Source organism: Protopterus annectens, chromosome 4.part0 (assembly GCF_019279795.1).
Source record: "Protopterus annectens isolate FY-2018-M chromosome 4.part0, PAN1.0, whole genome shotgun sequence".
Lineage (NCBI taxonomy): Eukaryota > Metazoa > Chordata > Ceratodontiformes > Protopteridae > Protopterus > Protopterus annectens.
The window spans coordinates 1,227,050,278-1,227,067,585 of NC_056733.1; positions in this window are offsets into that span (position 1 = coordinate 1,227,050,278).

The window sequence follows — 17,308 nt, forward strand, 5'->3', positions numbered from 1 at the left end:
TAGGCTATCAGCCCTAGGCCCTATACATGCCTAGCCATGACAATTCCCTGGCTATGTCATTCCACAATATTTACTTCCCTGGACTTCTGTCTATCAGGGCAACTGATATCATCCCCGGGGTTAATTTCCTATCTCCCATCCAATCGTCAAGGTTCCTTTTGAAAAGAGCCAAAGAGGCACTCTGCTTGACATGTATGGGCAGTTTATTCCAGAGTCTGGGGAGTCTCTGGGTCAGGAATACATCCCTCCAGCATGTAATGTTCATTGTGATGGCAAGATTTGGATCCCTGGAGCATGTGGCTGTGAGGGTTTGGAATTCTTTAAGTGTAGCATGTCCAACAGCTGTGGGTTTGACATGGCATGTTAAGCAGAGATCACCTCTGAGAACACAATATGTGACAGAGTATAGCTGGATGATTTTCAGATGGTCAGCATAGGGCATCTGGTTTACACCTGTGATTCTTTTAGTGAGGTATGTCTGCAGCCTTTCTAGTTGTTGCAGATGTCTTGTGAGGTCCATACATAACGGGCCATTGTAGTCTGTACTGGGTCTACTGAGAGATGACTACAGTGAGACAATGGCCTCCTTTTTCCTGGATGTAAAGCCCTTAGTGATGAGGTGTGTCAGATAGGTGGATTTCCTGACTGTTGTGGCAACGTGGTTATCAAAGGTGAGACCACTGTCTACATGTATCCCTAAGTCTCATATCACACTTTCAGTATTTAGTGTACTGCTACCTATATGGTACTTCACAGGTACATGTCCCTTCCCAAAAGGGATATCTATACATTTCTTGGCATTGATCTTGGCATTGTCTTTCTGTAAGGCCCTTTTATAGAATATCCACATCATGTGGGGATTCAATATTGGCTCCCAGTGTGCAGTCATCTGCGACCTTTGTTTGCCAGAGTCCCTTGTTGTTGGACTGTACTTCAGAGCAGTAGATGCCAAACAAGGGCGGTGCCAGGACTGAACCCTAAGGTACTCCAACTGTCACTTGTCAAGGGCTGGGGTTGGTGTCACCTACATTTACAGTGTGGATTCTGTCAGTACAGCAGTTGGCAGCCCATCAGGTGACATAAGGATTAATAACCAGCCTGATACATTTATCTATGATTACAGACTGGGTGATGGTGTTGAAGGCCATGGCAAGGTCCAGATAGGCTGTGTGAACCACCTTACCTTCATCCACAGCTCTGGAGACTGATTCACAGCTGTCAATCAGGTTGAGGTGACATGATCGGACCTTCACAAACCCAAACTTATTGGGGTCCAGTGTTTGCAGTTTGCCTATGTCTTTGTTTTAATTTCCACGATAATACATTCCATGGCCTTGCAGATGAGGCACGTCATACAGTTGATGCTGTAGTTCCCAGGATCCAAGGTGGACCCCCCCCCTTGTGTACTGGGATAACCATAGCTGTGTGCCACACAGTGGGCACAAAGCCTGAGGTTTGGCTATGATTAGACGTGGCACGTAGGTGAGGTGCCAGTTCATTTTGTAGTTCATGTAGTACACAGCCCGGGATGTTGACTGGTCACATGGCTGCTGTTGTCTTAGCTCTGGAGAGTGTGTTTTTTTACCTATGTGGCCATTACTACTGGAATCTGGCAATCTTTCAGTGTTGAGATGGGCCCTTTCGGGGGTGGGAGAGGGGGTGCAGTTGGCACTGAATCAATCTGCCAAGGTACTGGCAATATCCTTGGGAACAGTATATTTAATACCATCCTGTTGTAGCTCAGAGCACATCTGAGCATTGCCATTTCGATTCCTGACATAGCTATGGAATGTCTTGCAGTTGTCTTTGGCATCTTTGGCTATAGTATGTTCGTAACTAGCTTTGGTGGATGTTATGAGGGATCTCAGCTTCTTACTGTGGCTGTTAAGGGAGTATATTGCATCCTTGAAATTCCCCTGTTTCTGCAACAGTTTCTTCCTTTTGTTGTACAGTATGTTTATGGCTGGGGCCACCACACTGGCTTCCTTTTCTTGGTGGGGAGCATCTTGGTTCTATAGTGGCTGGCACAATTCATGCATGAGTAGATATTGTGCTCATACAGTGCCTTTATGTATGATTCAGCAGTCATCCTTTCAGTTCCCATCTGCATGGGTGTCATGAAGCTAATCACATCTGACATGTGTAGCATGATATTGGCTTTGGAGATGTGTGTTACTGAGGTTTCCTTACTGGGGTGTGGGGGAGGGATGTAGATGTTAAGGGTGATTAGCTCATGGGCAGACCTGACCACCGATGGGGTGAACATAGGTGTGGAACATTGATTTCCCATGCTGGTAATGACCAGGTCTAGGATATTTGAGCCCCTGGTGGGACTATGGGTTACTTGATCCAGGGCATTGGGAATTATGACTTCCAAGAGCCGTTGGGTACACATGTTGGCACACAAGTATTTTTCCCACTTAATGGCAGGGTAGTGTAAGTCACCCAGTATTAGGGTGTTTGGTTGCATCATAATATTTACCAGTATGTTTCAAAAACTGTAGTGGGAATCTTGGGGCATGGTGGTGGATCCGTAGCAAGCTATACAATTTGGATTGCAGTTTGACCTAGTGTTAGTTGTACTGGGGGTGTTTTAGACACATTCTGTTGGGCAAGTAGCCTGGTGGTGTGAATATCCTTGGTGAATATGGACACTCTTCCACCTTTATTGTTTTGGTCCTGGTTTGGTGGCCGACAGGTGTGGTGAGAGCTGTACCTAATATAGCAGGGGTGCTCTCTGGAGCCTTGGATCAGGTCTCTGTTACTGCACAGATATCGATGTCCTCCATTTTTAGGTGTGCCTAGTGACTGTGAATGGCCACAATAACATTCATCCCTACACACACACACAGAGTTTCACAGTTGCCATGTCTGGGAATAGAACTCCTACCTAACTAGTATATCACATTACAGCATTATATCATTATAGAATGTGCCACGGAGCTTACTGGGCTACATCTTCTCCAAAGGTGTATTTCAAAGTGAATGACATCAGCAGGCTTGCCAAACTCGGGCAATGGAAGTTGTAGTGACTGTGAATGGCCTCAAAAGCATTGATTCCTATACAGACAAACACACACACACACAAGTGCCATGTCTGGGATTAGAACTCCTACCTAACGAGTACATCATACTATAGGATTATACAGTTAGAGCATGCACCACAAAGTGTAGAGGGATATTCCTTCCCCAAAGGTGTATTTCAAGGTGAAGACATCAGCAGGCTTGTCATAGTAGGGCAATGGGGAGTGCAGTGTGTGTGCATGGGCCATAACCCATTCATCTGGAAGCAGACACACAACACTCAGGCATACCCAGGTTTATATTCCACAGGTAAGTGTATACAACTGCTAGATAACTACTGACTTGTACAGTCATGTTACACAGTTAGCACAAGCACCACAGACACTACATTGCTGAGGGATACCAGAGGCAAATGTCTACAGTGATTGACATTTGCACATCATGTGGTTTTAGTTAATTGGATGTGTGCTGGGTGGGATAGGCCTTATGATGGGAGGCTCTTTGACACGGTCACTCTCTTCCACACATCTATGTATGTGTAATTTTGGCCTATTATAGTGTGTTGTCCTTGGATATATGTGTGTATTCCTATCCAATGTGTGTGCAAAGCATGTCTGATGTGTACTGAAGAGTGTGTGCACAAACATCTGTGACTGTCAGATATGTATAGTCCACTGTTGTTGCCAGACTTGGGCTTCAGTGTGTGAGCATGCCCAGTATGACATTTCAGTATTTTGTTGTCAGACACGGGCTTCATTTCTCTAAGTGTGGTAGCATGCCCAGTATGTCCTTCTGTATTGAATGTGTGAATCCATTCAAGGTAGGTTGTACTTCAGTGCAGGCTTTTGTGTTCTACACCTACAGCTAGTAACCTGTTTCTGTGGGATATCTGTAGATCGGTTGACAATATGGGGTCAAAATGGGCAAAGGATAGTGGGCTACTGTAGGTAATTGTGTCTGTGCTGCTTCTGCTACATGGTCTTGGTGTTAACATTGATATTCAGATATATGTACTGTTTTACACTGTGATGTTTTATGTCATCAAGTACTGTCAGGTATACATATTTGCTTGCAGTAATGTCCTGGGGAACACAGGGTGAATGCAACTGTGTCCAGTATTGTGGTCTGTAGCCTACATATTCTTGCACAATCATGCCATTCTGGAGGGGAAGCTGCAGACACTTGTTGCTGGGTCTTTGTAAATGGTTCATCACCTTGGTCCAGTGGTGGCTGAGGATCTCATGCTTGTACATCCGTCGACGTGGCAGTATGGCCATATCCTGCTGTGGCCATACCTCACAGCTATACAGATTCACACAGGTTACCCAGAGGCAGGGGTCATAATTCTGGATATTACCCCTTCACATTGTGGTTTACGAGCAGGTTTGTAGCCACCCATTCCTGTGTTTGCAGGCAAGGATATTATGTGCACATGGCTGAGTTTCGGACTTCACACACTCCATGCTCTCCATGCTCCTACCTCCCCATCTATTATTCTATCCTCTTCCAAACTTATGCAAACATTATCTGATAAGTTCCCCATAGTTATCACCTCATCCCAGCAGTAATTTGGTGTTGGTCCACAGTTCATGCAGTAGGACATGGTGGACATGTTACTGGGATTTGTCCACATGGCCTTGCATTTGGGTTCTGTAGACTGAGTTATGTTGTTATTTGGGAATCCATGACATAACATACATTGGCAGTGCGGGTGAGACACAGGCCTTTGGCAGAGGACTGTAGGTCATTTGGTAGTGATGCAGGCCAGCTGTAGCAGGCCATTGCATTATGTCACTCCTACAGTCCCAGACTGCAAGACACTATATTCCCCTGGGGTGACAGGGTAGGTGTACAAGGTGTTAATGCCAATACTTTCTGTCATTATTGATCCAGTGGTGTGGATGCTGGCAGGGTGCTGTTACAGCTAGGGACACACCTCCATGGGACACCTGTTCTGCATGCTGCATTCTTTGGCTACTGCCATACAGAGGTAGGGGTCATATTGTACTCATTCCAAACAGCAGGAATAAGACCAGAGAGGTACCTGTGGGTGATGGTAGGGTGAGCTGGGTGCATGTGTGCTATGGACACTACTTGCATCTGACTCACAGATATACATGGGGCATTCCACTTATGCTGGCTTGTGCAGGGACATCAGCTGTTTCTCAATACTTCATACCTGTGACCTTTGTGGTCTGCCAGTGTTTGGCCAGATGACATCAGTATTCCCTACTACAAACCCAACTATTGTGCTGCTAACCTGTATTTACAATTCCAAAGGTGTGTCCATTTGACAGTAACATATTATATGTCTGTCTGGGGTACTTCCCCCTGTATGTCTGGGCCCACATTTGTGTCATGTCCATCTTTCAGATGGTGACAGATATTACTTCTAAACATTTACTATGGCTTACTGCTGGAATGTGTTTTGCTCGGATGCATTGTTTTTGGCACTGCAGTTGTGAGAACTTGGCCTTGTCATCGGCAGTACTGGCCAATGGCCACCAGGACAAACCTCACCATGCCTACATACTGAACACTCTCACACGATATACAACACACAACAACCTAACACACACAGCTCTGCATATTGTACACATGCTACAATCTATTCTGCTACTTTGGCCAGCTCAGGTAATCTGTGCTCCACTGTTATTATACCTACACATACACGTTACTACATTTCTACGTAGGACTGGGGGAGCACACCTGGCACTTGTACACATTTGCTATGACTGTGCTGGTATTTCAGGTACTCCATTTCATTCTGTGTTTTGACCTATCATGCTGACAAGAGGCATATCAGTGTACTACAGGTCTTAGGTTTTATTGACCTACATTTCAGTTTCAGACTTCTTACCCTTCAGAACTAACATCCCACTGCCTGACCTGTTGTAGTCTGTCTGTGTAGGTCTGGAGGGGGATGTTCTCCATAGCCATCACTCAAAGGCCTTAGCACAGCCTTTGTTCGTGTTTGTCTAGGCCTGTCCTGCTGGCTGAGACTGTTGTTGTGTATGTGAGCCTCCCTGACTGGCATGTGTGTGTCCTATGGATGCACATGTGGCCCACCACATTTCCTGTAATGAGTTTTGTCACCTTATCTAGTACTGGCTACTATGGTGACACCAGTATTTGTTACAGGTCTCATGCTGCCACTGTGGGTGTCTACTATCTGCTGGCATCCCATTCAGCCACCTGATTCCCTTGCATGCTCACATCCATACCATAGATACAAGTTACAAAACATACTACTCCATTCAGCTATTGATAAGGAGACTGATTTACCTTGTGGCTGTGCCAGTATTGAGTATGATGCTGGAGGGCTGCAAGGATCCACTGGATGTGTCCAGGCACTGTAACTGTAACTTGCGCATCCCAAACACAGGTTCTATTATGATTCTGGTCCATACGTGTGCCTCATTATGGAGTTCTTGTTTGGGTGTGTTTGCATTTCTGATGGGTGTCATCAGCCACAGCTCCAGTGCATAACCAGCATCACCCACTAGGTGGCCATAAGGGATGTCCCCATTGGCAAATCTCTGGTACAGCTGCGCAATATGTCAGATGTGGGAGTCGTGATAGCTTCCAGGGCAGCCAGCGCACACATTCATTATAATGCCCTGGGCATCGCACATGACCTGGCATTTGATGGAGGGAAGCCCTTGTGGTTGATGTAGACCGTACTCAGCTCACTGGTTGGTGCTTTGATGCATATGTGCATGCAGACTATAGCACCCACAATCTCAGGGTATTCTGGTATTTAGTGGAAGAGATTCATACTGCTGGTCAATGCCTCACAGCTGTTGTAGAAATATACGTGCTCACCTGCATGTGCTGACATGGCATCCAGGAACTGGTGGAGGACCCTGAATGCTGATGCCTGTGAGATCCCCATGATATCACTAGTTGGCCTTTGGAATGTACCTGTGGCTAGTATTCTTAGGCCTACACATACTTTGGTATCCACTGGGATGGGTTCCCCTCTGTTGGTTCTGTGTGTGAGGTGTGGCCTACACAGCTCAACAGTTTGCTATAGGAAGCCACTGTCCATCCAATAGCGCTTCACTAACTCCAGCTCATGTAGCCCCTGGTAGGTTACCCTGGGTCTGTACACTCTTTTCCTTCTCCTCACTGTGGGTTGGTCATCAGCATTCTCATCCTCACCACCCTCAGCCTCTTCCACATGTTGATTTATGAGAGTGACAGCAGCCCCTATCATTTTGTTGCTTTTGTTTGGTAAAATTTCCCTGCTTTTGTACACCGGTACTGTAGAGTTTGTGGGAAAACCCAGAGGGAAATGTGTTTGCATCGTGTATAGTGGTGTGCTGGGTGGGATGCTGCATGTGTAATTGGCTGATTCTGATACATTTCACCTGCCAGCTATGCTAGCTCTCCTTGATTATCTTCCTACTGCTGTTTTCCCTTCCCAGTGCCCTTCTGTTTAAGCCCAGGGGCATGCTGGGCAAACACAGTGCTCAGATGTGCATGAGCTGCAATTTCCTAGCTTACTTTTTTTTTCTTTTAAAACACGGTGCACAGAACACACACCTGCTTAGGCAATGTAAAGCTTGCCAGCTTCAGACACACTCCCTTGCTTAGCTCTGCTAAGCTAAGGGCAAACCCGAGCCACAGGGCTCCAGTAAGCTTACAGTATGCCTGTCACACCCTTCTATGATGTCAGCTAACTCTTAGACTTGCACCATGGCCTTACTGCCCCTACACAGTTGGGTGCAGGCTAGCCATGAGAGGGGATCTGGGATTCAGTATCATTCCCCTCATTTGCATAGGATTGCCTGCTAATGCCTAGTTGCAAGTCTGACATTGAGCCTTTCCCTTTAGCAGCCACTATTTACTGGCCTTATTGTCTTCTGCCTGCCATTGAGTATAATGGCAAAATTGTGATTTTTGGATAGAATGCTTATTTCAAGTTTTTTTTTTTCTCTTGGCCCAATCTCGTTTGCACGCCACTGCCCTATGCTTTAACAGCCAAAATCAGCTAAAAAAAATAAAAGTTATTTTTTTTATTTTTGCAACTGTTTTCCATGCCAGTGGACATATATGTTGCCATTGGCATGCATTCCGCATTATATACACCTTTTATTTGGAGCTGTCATGGCTCCATTTTGTAGTTTGCAGAAATGTACTCGGTTACTAACCGATTACATTTCTGCAGACTACACTAGTCCTTCACGGCTGGCTGCCAGCTTCCTGGATCACAAAGTCACCTCATTTGCATGGTTTAACCTGCAAATGGGGTAATTTGCATACAGAAGCTGTGTCTGTGCAGGAATAGTGCAGGACCGCTTGTGCATGTCCCAGCAGCTTGTTCCTGGATCTCTCGGCAGCCATATTGCCTCCAGCAGCTCCTGCACTATTCCTGCATGCCGTGCAGAGCTTGCTGAATTCTGGGGATTGTTTCTATTTTTTTTCCACTATCTCCATATTTCTTCTTGTTTTACTACCCCGTTCTCATCTAGCATTCCATCAATCTTACCTTCACTTCTCTTAAACCCTTTCCCAAAAGGGGGCATCTCTTCCTTCCTTTCATCCTTTTAAAAATATTTCTGCATACAGTAATTTGTCTTAAATATTTTCTATAATTTTATCATACTTCTGTCTATTTCATTTTACTCTGTCACTCTCTTTTTCCACTCACTTCTCAAAATCGTTGAACATATTTTCATATTCCAATTCCTCTAGGTGCCTTAACCAAATTTCACTAGTCAGTTTGTACAGTACTTTGCATCTCCTCAGAGAACAGGGCACTGCTGTACTGGAACTAAGCTGGTCAAGAAAGACTAACCCCCGGATTCATGACACTTGGCGCAAGGCCGGTATAAGGCCTGCGCCGGCCGTGCGGCATATAAATGGTGTAGTAGCACCATATGCATATTAATGAAGGTGCGCCGCTACCACATCCACGTGCATAGGACACATGTGCGAGTGCATGGGGCATTACTAAGCTGCGCCCGGAGGCGTGTCAATGTCGGCTGGCGATGAGCAACCTAAACTGCTGAATATTATAGCCTGCCTGCAATAGTAATCGCACCTATCAGTGTCCGTGGATAATGAAACGTATGCAAAGCATGCAAGATAGTTCCCGGCCACACAAAATAGAGAACCAAACAGAAATGCACGCAACATAATATGAGTTTCCGTCCATGGAACAAATGATATTTAAAATCATGTATCCGTAATGTACTGCACTGTCAGAAGTTATACCCAGTGGAAGTGAAGCGCATCATGTCAGCGCGCCGCCAATACACATGTCTAGCCCCATGGGTATGGTCACCAGCAGTCCCATAGTGGTAGTGATAGTACACAGCTGGGCAGTTGTGGCTATATAACAACCGTAAAGAAACCTGACAGTCCAAATTGTATACCAAACACACACAAACATATGTATATTAAAACGTGCTATACACATGAACAGGAACGTAACCGTCACATACACATGGGATGCTATATGCGGAACCGGGATATCCAAAAGCATAACCCATGCATGCAAATGCAATACGCAACAACCCCTGTATAGCACATAACCCGCACCCATGTCCGAATGTCCACCAAATCCAGCTACCAACCTTGCGCATCCGTACACCTACACATAGCGAGTATTCCCCATATGTAGTAGGAAGTATCATCCTAGGCAGTGTCAGGATTGCAAATATGTATCCCACATTTGTAAACATCCCATCACAGGTATGTAAATCCAAATGCCCGCGCGTTAATTTTACGGCAAAATGTGTGTACATCCCGCGTGGGATAAGTAACCTGTTGAAACCTCAGAGTTGTTTACACGCCACGGTGTCCATTACTGTACACATCTGGACAAAACATGTATGTGTAGTCACGGTACTGTTCAGTTTCTACACAGACATGTAAATCATACTACGCAGGATGGAACAGCTGTCCACCATGCAGGTCACCCCACTAGGGTTGCCACCTGATCAGATGGCCAAGGTGGGACATCCCTTGTAGAAATGTGAGAATTTACAGGATAAAACATACCCCCGGCCAGTGCAAAGGACAGAATTACACGTGTATGCCAAGATAAAAGCTTATTCCATAGCATTTGAATAGCTTATGCTATCCCAAATAATAGTTATGTGTACCAGATACAAAATACCTGTATCATGCAACTAGTAAAGAAAATAAGAAATATATTATTGTCTTAAAATCACAGGACATTTGCCGTGTCTTAGGTGTCATCGCAGGACACAACTGTCCAAAGTGGGACCTCCCCTCGCAAAGAGGAATAAGTGGTAACCCTACTCCCCACTGAATTATCGACAGTATATATTCAACTCAATCACATACCGACACCACCTCTCAACCCATTACAGCAACAAAACCTGGACAAAGCCTAAAAAGATGGGTGGACAAATAGGGACAGATTTAATTACTGCTCTCACAAGCTTCAAAAGTTCACTGAATAATAGTATGTACATAAGCAGGAAATGTTGTGAAGGATGTGGGGTAGTCCCCAGTATTACAGAGGTCCGTACATATATACTGTAACAAACCATCACATATATTGACTGTACTACTGCATACCCGTAGTTAATTCATAGTTAAATCATGTGCAAAATAATAACCCTCGTAATAATGAATACAGGAAATAGTCAAATGTGAATGGGAACACCAGTCACCGTGGATTATGTATCGTAACCACCCCCACCCATATTATGTATTGCCAACATCATAAGCTGCTGACAGGTGCCCAAACACCTGTGTCTGTAAACACAGATTAAATGTTTAAAATTGACAAACCCTGTCCATGTGCTTTGTCTGACATTTGAACATGGTCAGGGCAGTTCCATTCACCAGGCGGACAAGCCTAAACCCAGATCAACACATGAACACCCTGACAATTAAAGACCTGTATGTGTCAGGACTATAAGCCTTTGGGTTCTGAATATCCCTGCAGTGATTAAATATGCAGCTTGGGTCCAGAGCAGTAGGGAATAGGGAATGTGTAACATGTAGTACCGCATTTTTTCCCAGCAGGAGAATGGATGCCTGTGATGTAAGTGAAGCGGTGAGGCATATGTTAATGTAGCTATGTACTATGGGTATGCATATAAATGAGTCAGAACACCAAACGTATAGTGGTTACAGCATCCGGCCAACGTGAATGCAGTCCCGGTTGAACTACGACTACAGCACATATAATGTGAAAGTGTAATGAATGCGTCTGTGCTGTACAGACAGTTAAATATGTAAAGGTGAACGTGTGTTTCGCATACGTCCGTTAACCGAATTATAGATAATTACTGGTACTGTCACAAGTAATAAAGCCCACGTAAGCACAAAGACTTAGTAAACATATGTAACCCACAATAAGGATATGCATGCACGCCTGCGCGTAACCCACAATAAGGAAATGCAAGTGCGCCTATGTGTGTGTGATCGGCTCACAGCATAGTAAATGAATGCTGTTTCCCCCACGTTAGTTATACATGGCTCAAACCTGTTAACCTCGTAAAGTATGAAACCGGACAAAGCCATGCAGACTACCGGTACAAATAAGGACAAACCCCAGATATATGCCAGAACAAACATAGAAAGTGGATAGAATAACTGGTGTGTCAGTAGCATGGATTCTCTGAAGGGTATGCAGTCATAACCCGAACTGCTTGCCAGAATTCCCCACCATAAGTCTAAAATGAAATGCCACTACATTGCCAGATAGACACAGGTTTATGTAAAACACAGCGAAGATAAAGGGGCAACCAGCTGTACACTCTGCGACAATCTGTATAGTGGAAAGGTATGGTATGGATATAGATATATGTGTATACACATAATCCACAGACGTAAACCAAAGCAAGTTATGAAATGAGGATTGTACATGTATATATGTATACACAACAGACTTATGTCCCGTAGATATGACATATGTACATAAATAGGCAACGTTATATCTAATATGGGTAGACAAACAGACATGCAGGAAAGGTGAATAAACCGTTGCATTCCAAACCATTGGCCAGAAAGTGACAGTCCAGCAAGTTCTACACTTTAAACATGCAGATAGGTGTCCATTGCAGGACTCCAAAAATTGATTCTTACGTAGTGTCAACCGACATTGACGCAAAATAAGTGACCGCAGCAAATACGAAATAGCTGTACATGCAACAGTATCAGGTGCAAGGGTGATGACACGTGTCTATAGAATGTATGACGTACGAACTGATATCCGGAGAGGGGGAGTGCATATAAGTGTCTCCACACTTCAGTACCGCACGCATTAAACATGTGTAATGGGTACTGTAGAGGGTTGTCAGGTATGGGAATCATGGGTATGCAGAAATGGGCCTAGGTGTTGTTTGGCAGAGATTTCGTAGGCCCGCCCAGTGGGAGTGATGTGGGTATAGCACATGCCTATATTCTCTATAATGGAGCAAACCATCCACTGGATATTGCGGAAACCATTTTGGCAATATGTAGGGCCCTATATCAGTGTCATGTAGGCGATTATCATGGATGCACATGCGTACGACCAAGATGGTACCCATAACGGGCAAACTGTCAGAATAACACAGCTGCACTAAGGCATGGTACATGAAATACAAATAGGAACTATATTAGATATACCCCAGACAAAGTCAGAACGTTGTGAGAATACTGGTGTACCCATAAATACGGATGTTATGAGTGTTACTAATCATGTAATGGAAATGTCAGTCACTATTATCTACCGCACAGTTCGTAATGCCTTGCCAGCAATTTACCAGAAAGGCACATCACTATGACAAATGTAACAAGGGCAAAGGTCAAACGTCAGGGCGTTTACCCATAATGTGTACAGGTTAGGGGTATGAAGGTAATCTGTCCAAAATACATGTACAGAACTAGTGATACTAGGTGGACAGGTTAGAAGAAAGACATCAGGACAAATGAGAAAACATGTACAAGTCATACGCATGTACTCCGACAAATGTGAATGACAACATATGCCCTGTGAATGTCAATGTGGAAGGTTAATAGACACAAAAGTAATGTGTCCCTCAGGGTATCATGCAGTGTCACCGTAATAATGTCCAGTCCCCCAGACACGTACGTGAGCTCTGCCACTGACGGAAAGCGCAAATACCGGCGCACACATATGGTACATGATAGACCAATTAGTGTGGATAAGCAGCTGTTGGCCTGTGTGAGGAATACAACTGTCTGGGTGGGTGTGTCCTGCAATATAAATGTAATGGCATGTGGCCTGTGATGCCGCCATACAGTGTGTGTATTGGTGTCAGAAAGTTGATATTTTGTATCAGACACATACTCTGCAACTGTACAGATTTACGCAGAATGTGCAGAGTTCTGCCTCATATGTTTGGTGTGTTCCACGTAACAACAGTAACATTCTGGCACTTTCATGATAACAAGACATGAAATAATGACAAACATGTGATTAAGACACCAAATCCGACAGAAAAGCCATACTAATGCAAAACCTATTATTGTGTCAACTATCTACGTTTGTAAGAGCAACATGTCAATACTGCCCCTATGTGTCCCACTATCAGATAAGGCCTTGTCCAGCAACTTGCTCTAGGAGGTGGAATGGTATGAACAGAAACAGATACATGTGTGAGGAAACAGCAATATCGACTGCAAGATAACGCAGAAGGTATAAAATGCGCTGCAGTAGGACGTGCAGTACTGTCCGCAGGTATGTGCTGACATGTCAAATGACACAGCAGTCTACATAAAGAACCTATAGGGCTGTCACCTTTACAAATGATGATAGTGGGACATACCCACAGCCATGCACACAGCACAAATAGACATACACACATCAAAACTAGGCCATGATACATGAAGCCTCCGGTGAGAGTACAGTGAGAGTACAGCAAGGATAGATGTCTGCCAAGATATACAGCAAATGCCTGTAAGGGCATGTAACACCGCCCATAACACAGACGTTGCATGGACAATGTTGGGATTTGCAACATACCCCATTGGTATGTGAAAGCTATGCAAATATGCGATACATGAAACAGTCAGCTGTCCATGCAAGAGCAGAGTTATGGGCAGAAAATAGATTATATATATATATATATATAGAGAGAGAGAGAGAGAGAGATACAGACATATGCACACACACATGTGGCAGGGCTGGTAATCGAACCTACACATGACTACCCTATCACACTACAGCATGACGCATTTACAGAATACGCTACCGAGATTACTAAACACAGCAGACACACAGGCATTCTACTAGGTGCGTGTCAAAATCTGCAAAGACAAAGATGTCAGCAGGATACATCTGTGTTGTGAAGCATCTAAAAGAATAACCTGAGTCCCCAGGCGGACGGGAGCATGCACACACATACACACACATCTGGCAGGCCTGGGAATCGAACTTACACCTAACTACCCTATCACACTACAGCATGACGCATTTACAGAACGCGCTACCGAGATTACTGAACACAGCACTCCCAGAGGCATACTTCTAGGTGGGTGACATCATCCGCAAAGGCAAAGATGCCGATAGGGAATGTATGTGTTGTGAGGCATCTAAAAGCATTACTGTGTCCCCAGGCAGCTGGAAACACACACACACACACACACACACACACACACACACACACAGTTGGAAGGGCCGGGAGTTGAACATACACCTACCTACTCTAACACACTACAGCATTACGCATTTACAGAACGCGCTACCGAGATTACTGAACACAGCACTCCCAGAGGCATACTTCTAGGTGGGTGACATCATCCACAAAGGCAAAGATGCCGATAGGGAATGTTTAGAGAGTGAGCGGTCTGAAAGCATATTACCGTCCCAAGGTAGACATGCACAAACACGGCAGTGCTGTCATCGGGCCAACTAAATATCTACGGAGCACAACAACACTAAATAGATATGGGATGTGCCACAGACAGTACACCCTTCGAGAGAGCAACAAGTGTGTTCAATGTAGGCATCCATCGTGACATTGAAATTGGACATCTGGTGCCTGGATGACCACCATGGCTATACAGGATGTCAATGGCCATGCCCACATGCTTAGTATCACACGTCTGTTTGGAATGTACTGTGTGTCCATCTACACAATGGCGTACTGGGCATGCTCACACACGTAGCAGTTGCAAAGGGCCATCTTGCATGCACACGGAGTCTAATCACGGAAGGGCGCAGTGTGGAATGTACTGTGTGTCCATCTAAACAATGGCATACTGGGCATGCTCACACACTTAGCAGTTGCAAAGGGCCATCTTGCATGCACACGGAGTCTAATCATGGAAGGGCGCAGTGTGGAATGTACTGTGTGTCCATCTACACAACGGTGTACTGGGCATGCTCACACACTTAGCAGTTGCAAAGGGCCATCTTGCATGCACACGGAGTCTAATCACGGAAGGGCGCAGTGTGGAATGTACTGTGCGTCCATCTACACAATGGCGTACTGGGCATGCTCACACACTAAGCAGTTGCAAAGGGCAATCTTGCATGCAGATGGAGTGTACACACCGGAACTACTGTTATGGTGCCTTTGGTGTTGAATTACATTTGCCTGCCGTGGATTACCTCTTGACCTTCCCTTTACATTTCTGCGCGTTGCACCTACCATTTTATGGCATGCATCCTGCAGCCTACTTTCATTTGTACTTTCCTGAACCTGGCGTATCTTGCGTTATGTGTGCTACTGCCGGTCTGCTGTCGGTTTGCTTTGCTCTGCTGTGTCAGGTCTCCTATCTTTGCAATCCAATACCTCCCCTCCTTTCTTTGCATTCACATGCCTCCCCTATCGTGTTTTGCAGGTTTCTGCAAGCGGACTTGAATTAGGTTAGGGAAGAACTCTGCTTCACATGGATGAGGAGCCTGTTCCACAAACTGGGTAGTCTCTGGGATACATACCTGTCTCTCCAGCAGGTTCTATTTATATCACAAGCAAAGTTAAAGTCTGATTCTGGTGCTGTTTGTTTTGTGGATATGCAGGAGGTCCATCAGAGTGGAGTCTGACAATGCCCTGTACACCAGGCATAGAACTCCCCTCAAAATCCTGTAGGAGACAGAATGCAGGGATAGGGCCTTGAGACGGTCTGCATAGGACATATTACTTATGCCCTGAATTCATTCAGTGAGGGACCTCTGTGGATATTCCAGTTGTTGGATATGCCTGGTTAGGTACATACCAAAGGGGGCATTGTACTCAATGACAGATCTGATGAATTCCGAATACAGTGGAACAATGACGTCATTGGACTTAGATGCAATACCTTTGTTTATAAGTTGCACAGCATATAATGATTTCCTCACCACTGTAGGCACATGATAATCAAAGGCTAGATTACTATCCATGTATGTCCCTAAGTTCATCTCTAAGGGGTGTGTTGTCAATATGATAGTTACCAGGCATGGATGACTTCCCTAAGGATACTATTATGCATTACTTGGCATTTAGATTTAGTCCATTACTCTGACAACAGTTGTTTGTCTGTGTCAGCCCCTCCTGGAGAATATTTATGTCCATTTGAGATTCAATGACAGCTCCTAATTTGCAATCATCTACAATTTTAGTCAGCCAGAGACCACAGGCATTGGCCTTGACTTCTGAGAGGTAAATGCCAAAAAAGAGTGGTCCAAGGACTGATCTCTGAGGGACTCCACTTGTGACTGGTCTCTTTGTAGAGGTAGACTTCCCAATTCTAACTTCCTGGGTCCTGTCTATGAGCCAGTTGGCTATCCACTGGGTGACATACGGGTTTCTACCTAACCTCTTGAGTTTGTCAACAATGCTCGAGTGGGGTATTTTGTCAAATGCCTTGGCCAGGTCAAAGTAGGCAGTGTGAATGATTTTTCCCTCATCCATTGCTTTGGTGACCTTCTCAAAGATGTCTACCAGGTTGAATAGGCATGATCTGCCCTTGATGAAACCAAACTGGGTTGGGTCCAGTGTCCGGAGGTTTACTATATCTCTATTGACCATCTCTATGATCATGTTATCCATGGCTTTACATATAAGGCTGAGACTTATGAGTCTCTTAGTCCAGTAACTTACACCCTATATAATAGCATATGCATGAGGTATGAGGTTGATGTAATGGCTATGATGTTTTCCTCACAGCCATGAGGTGCAGCATTTCATTTTCACCTTTGGAAGGGAAATTGTATTGGCTTAAAATGGCCCTGTGGTACTCTGAACATTGGAGTTCCCTAGGTTAATGTACTTGGTCATCTACTTTTCTCAGTCTTCATTAACAGTCTCCACAGAAATCTAAAACTTTACACAGATGATATGTTAATAACACAACCAGATTT